Source organism: Odontomachus brunneus, unplaced genomic scaffold (assembly GCF_010583005.1).
Source record: "Odontomachus brunneus isolate Ranch 3 - 2012 unplaced genomic scaffold, Obru_v1 Obru_scaffold_061, whole genome shotgun sequence".
Lineage (NCBI taxonomy): Eukaryota > Metazoa > Arthropoda > Insecta > Hymenoptera > Formicidae > Odontomachus > Odontomachus brunneus.
Window position 1 is genome coordinate 649,054 of NW_022639511.1, and position 6,226 is coordinate 655,279.

Here is a 6,226-nt window from a genome sequence, read left to right on the forward strand (position 1 = left end):
CAGAAGCTCCGAGAGCTTGGATGGGAGGTTCTATTGCACCCGCCGTATAGTCCAGACTTGGCACCAAGCGATTATCACCTTTTCAAGCATTTGCAAAATTTTCTTGATGGTACAAAACTGGCCTCAAGAGAGGCTTGTGAAAATGAGCTGGTCAAGTTTTTTACCAATAGGGACGAGAACTTCTTCAATCGCGGAATTATGAAATTGCCTTCAAAATGGACAAAAGTTATCGAACAAAACGGCGCATATTTGATCGAAATCGGATAATCCTAACTATGTTAATTTCATCGTCGAAATAAAGCGAAAAAACGCTCAGAACTTTTTACTTAGTTGTACATAATGCTTTTCATTTTGATGTTAAAATAATTATTCGAGAGATCCAAGCTAATAATTTATGGTTAAAATTTAAATCGATAGCATGTGGCTTTTCTGATACATTACCTATTTTTAGAGAGAAATTATAAAATCGTAAAAATAGTAAATTATCTTTTACATTAGAGATCTTTCTTGCAAAAGATCTACTGAGATTGGAAAATATTGTAGGAGCACATAACGCTATTTATGATATTCGTATGTTGCCACAATTACAGAAAAAATTGGAATCACTGATAATGATCATAGATGTAAAAGTGTAACTATAAATGTTATAGTACAAAATAATCAAATGGCTGCAGAAACATTAGCTAATAAAAGAACATTAGAATATTTGAAAAGTGCAATTTCTAATACAATGCTTACAAAAATAGCTCGTAATGGGATTAATTTTAATCACTTGCAACAAGCATTTCATAAAGGGGATGAAAAAGCTGTCAAATTTTTATTTGGTGAAAATGTTAGTGGTCGACCAAGAGTTACAAGAAATAAAAAAATATTAATGACTATTATAGCAGAAATTAAAAAATTTCTTAAAATTTCATAGTGCAAGTAATTATAATATACTTTGCGTTGTTTTCTTACGTATATCCGATATCTTTTATTTGCGTTTTTTTCCCCTGTATGTTACAACATGTACAACGAATTTTCTTGGTTATTAAATTTTTATTCTCAATTATATTTCTCTTATGTGTGTGTGTTTATGTATTATATACAGATATATATTTTTATTAACAAACTATAACTTTTAAGTATCTTTTATATTTATGGATAAAAATCTTCTACAATTATTATGAATATATTCCGGTTAGTATTTTCAAATATTTTTGGCATGTTTAATAAAATTTCAGGATACTATATACTATCAAAATTTAAAAAATTCAAAGTTTTTATTTATATCTATTGATACCATAAAAATTATAAAATTGTTTCTCCTTACCTGCACGGACGTAGTTAGCACGTCGCTACAACATCATTACGTATGGTGTTATCGCAGTTCTGACGCTAATTTCTTACACATGCGAGATTGCCATGTTTCCACTTCTATATTGTTGATTTCACATATTTTTTCATCAAAAGATATAAATTTCTCTTCAACGCGACGGTAAATTTATGTGAAACTTTACTGAAATATTTTTAAATGTTTGTTTTACTATTACGACAGTTTTTTAAACTTTTGTCTTATACACAAATATGTTAAAATAAAACAAATTTATGAAAATTATAAGGTTCTATTCATGTTTCTATTCTATTCTATTTATGTTTGTATACTACAAATTTGTAATTAAGTATCTCGTAAACGAAACGGTAGACATTTTTAAATTTCTGCCATACATTGTTAGCTTAATTAATTTTTACATCATGTATATATTATATTATAGGTTCATCTTATATTTCGTCAGATGCTAGAACCTCCTTAAGTTCTTCTACATGCATTTGGCTTTTCCCTTATAGAAATATCATACTAAGAATCATTGATAATTACTTATTATCCAGTATTTTTAATACTGAAAATAAGTAATTATCAATGATTCTTAGTATGATATTTCTATAAGGGTATTAAAAGTACTTATAGAATAGTAATTGTTAGTAGCAGTCATTAATACTAGAATTTGTCTTATTGCATACTTCTTATACCGTTTTTCGGAGAAAATACTAATTTTAAATTTAATATTCGTACTTGTTTAATTTTGTGGTTTTTTTGTTTCATTAAAATATTATATTCTTCAACGAAATATCATTTTTCAAAATGCTGGAAATAAAAACTTTTATTTCGTTCAAGGAAATCGTTCATGTCATTTGAAGAAACAACACTATTGTTTTAAATAGTATTTTTTAAAAGTTTCTTTCAAAATTTAGTAATTCGATTTAACTTGGATTTTCTTGGATTTAAAAAAATTTTTTTGTTTGGATTAATCATTATAACATTCTGTTAAAAATCTAAAAGTAATTATTACTGATTCACTACATTACATCAATATTCATCGCATATCGAATGTTGTTGCATTGTTTCAATATCGATCAGCAAATTATCCAACAAACACCAAGTAAAAATAATATAACTATTATTTGATATTTGCTAGGTATGTTATAATATACTGTGAACACTATAAAGATACATTATATAAGCATAAATTGTGAGAACATCGTTGGAGTCATTAGAGTCACCACGTATGCGCTCGATCGTCAGGTTAAGCAATAGTTTAACGCAGCCAGGACATGGATGGGTGACTGGTGGCATACTGCTTGGGATCGAAATTATCGCTGGAGGATTCACGAAAGTTTGGAATGTGTTGATAACCTTCGATACCTACGTGTTTATGAGACATGAGAAAATTAGAAATATATAAGTACATTTTTTTAAATATTATGATTTTTTCATTTTTCATCTGCGTACAATAATTCTCAATATTTGATTACTATCAATATTTAACAGTGATTTTATTATCAGTATTCACCAGAAATTAAGTACTGGCCAAAAAATTACTGAATTACTTAATCACTAATAATTTTTAGTATTTCTTAGTATGATATTTCTGTAAGAGTATAACATATCTAGCAAACACCAAATAATAGTTATATCATTTTTACTTGGGGTTTGTTGGATAATTTGCTGATAGATATTGAAACAATGCAACAACATTCGATATGCGATGAATATTGATGTAATGTAGTGAACCAGTGATAATTACTTTAAGATTTTTAACAGAATGTTATAATGATTAATCCAAATAAAAACAATTTTTTTAAATCCAAGAAAATCCAAATTAAACAAATCGAATTACTAAATTTTGAAAGAAACTTTTAAAAAATACTATTTAAAACAATAGTGTTGTTTCATCAAATGACATGATTTCTTTGAATGAAATAAAAGTTTTTATTTCCAGCATTTTGAATAATGAAATTTCGTTTAAGAATATAATATTTTAATGAAACAAAAAAAAACCGCAAAATTATTCAAGTACGAATATTAAATTTAAAATTAGTGTTTTCTCCGAAAAACGGTATAAGAAGTATGTAATAAGACAAATTCTAGTATTAATGACTGCCACTAACAAGTGCTATTCTATAAGTATTTTTGATATAAAATATTACTGAATTTGAAATACAAATAACAAAAATAACTAGTAAATAAGTAGAAAATATTATATTATATCTGTAATATTTTTGAAACATTGCTGCAATATTGCTAAAATAATATTGTAAATTAATGTCACTGCAATGTCTCTGCAATATTGCACTGCAATATGCAATCTTGTAACGTTGTAGCAATGTTACTGCAAACTTCTGTACTGTATGGGCATTGCTGAGATTCGAATCTGAGATCTCTGGTTCTTGAGTCGTTCACCTTACCCCTTATAGAAATATCAAACTAAGAATCATTGATAATTACTTATTATCCAGTATTTTTAATACTGAAAATAAGTAATTATCAATGATTCTTAGTATGATATTTCTATAAGGGACCTACTGCACCACTGTCACTTTGATTAAGGGAAGCTTCGTATTGTATACATATATATGGTAGAGTAAAGGCACCAAAAGCGATATATCACTTTGTTTTTAGAGATTATGTCTTAATGTAAAGCTCAAAATATAAATGTGACGATCCGCCGAAGGACGGTAGCGAAAATAAGATACAGATCGTTACTCAATTTGTTTCACCGAACAACCGCGCAACAAAGCGCCGACCATCTACAAAAACAAAAACAGCAAAGCTGTTTCCGAAAGTAGAGTATAAAAGCCGACGCTAAAACGGCAGAGAGAGATCGGAGAGTTCCGCTGAGACACTCAACCGACCAGAACTTGTTGCAAACCTCTAGACTTCACCGCTTCCTAGACCATTCCGTCGACCGAGTTGGATACGCGACGTCAACATCCACTTCCTAGACCGTTCCCGTCGACCGAGTTGGATACGCGACGTCGACATCGCTTTCTAAACCGTTCCCAAACCTGTTTCCCTACACCGCGAAAGCACAGAATACGCGATCGAGATCTCCGATGCTTGTCAGACACATCTGTCGGAGCACTCTCGAATACGCGTAATCGACGCTAGCGCATCATCGCGCAAGCGAACCGCTCCAACACCGCATAACGCATACAGCGTGTACCGGTCGCAAAGCGAATCGCGACAACAACCGTTCCGAGACCGGCTAGATTAAACGTCGGTATCAATAAACATCTAAATCCCGCTGAGTACACAGACTCACGAAGCGGGTGATAAAAGACCGCGAGACAACCGACCGCGAACCGCTCGCGGGCCTGGACGCACGCATCTGTCATCGCGACGTAAATTTAGACTCATGACGTGAGCAAAAACGCGACCAAACACCAACGGCGTCGCTATTTTGTATATAGTTTGTAAATAACGTTTATCTTAGAATACAGTTTATACTTATTAATACCTATATCATTGCTTTAATAATATAAATGTATTAATAAGCTTCAAATTTATTAAGCCTAACCTTGGACCGTACCGATTAAGCCTATCCCGCAACGCAAGAGCGTTACAATGTAAATATATATACATATACAGTGGATAAAAAAAAGTATTAGCACACTCAGTTTTTTTTATAATAACTATATTCAAAGGAATAATATATTAATATAAATTATGTTCATAAATAAGCTATTATATATAGAGATGATACGTTATTAGAAAATTCTTAGTTAAACAATATAACAAAGTAATGCAAGAAAAATGAAAATATATATGTCAAAAAAGTATTTGCACACTTATGATTGTCATAGTGAATATAAGATTGTTTCAAAGACGTTATCTAGACCTATAATGTAAACAGAGTTTGTTTACATGAATACTCCTAGATTATTTACGAAGTTAGTCAACGTTCACACTTTACAGAGCAAATATGGCTCGTAAAAATAGTGAAATATCTGCATCCATGCGAGACAATATAATTTTTTTACGCAAAAATGGCCGAAGTTACAGAGAAATCGGTAAAACGCTGAGTTTAAATTTTTTGATAGTGCGATATCCCTTATAGAAATATCATACTAAGAAATACAGAAAAATTATTAGTGATTAAATATTACCAGTAATTCAGTAATTTTTTGGCCAGTACTTAATTTCTGGTGAATACTGATAATAAAATCACTGTTAAATATTGATAGTAATCAAATACTGAGAATTATTATGCAAAGGTGAAAAATGAGAAAATCATAATGTTTACAAAAATATACTTATATTCCTAATTTTCTCATGTCTCATAAACTACTACTAGATATCCCCTTATAGAAATATCATACTAAGAATCATTGATAATTACTTATTTTCAGTATTAAAAATACTGGATAATAAGTAATTATCAATGATTCTTAGTATGATATTTCTATAAGAGTCGAAGGTTGTCAACAAACTTTCATGAATCCTCCTGCGATAATTTCGATCCCAAGCGATAATACCACTGGTCACCCCCATCCATGTCCTGACCGCATTAAACTGTTGCTTAACCTGACGATCGAGCGCGCACGCGGTGACTCTGATGACTCCAACGATGTTCTTACAATTCATGCTTATATAATGTATCCTTATAGTGTTCACAGTATATTATAACATACCTAGCAAACACCAAATAATAGTTATATAATTTTTACTTGTTGTTTATTGGATAATTTGTTGATAGATATTGAAACAATGCAACATTCGATATGCGATGAATATTGATGTAATGTAGTGAACCAGTGATAATTACTTTTACATTTTTAACAAAATGTTATAATAATTAATTCAACAAAATAAAATTAAAAAATCCAAGAAAATCTCAATTAAACAAATTGAATTACTAAATTTTGAGAAACTTTTAAAAAATATTATTTAAAACAATAGTGTTGT

General features: G+C 30.1%; 1 protein-coding gene across 1 annotated transcript in view; it reads right to left on the reverse strand.

The window, feature by feature from the left end:
• LOC116846142 (flavin reductase (NADPH)) overlaps nucleotides 1-6,226 on the reverse strand; it is a 112,518-nt gene that overhangs the window by 25,798 nt on the left and 80,494 nt on the right. The window lies entirely within an intron of this gene.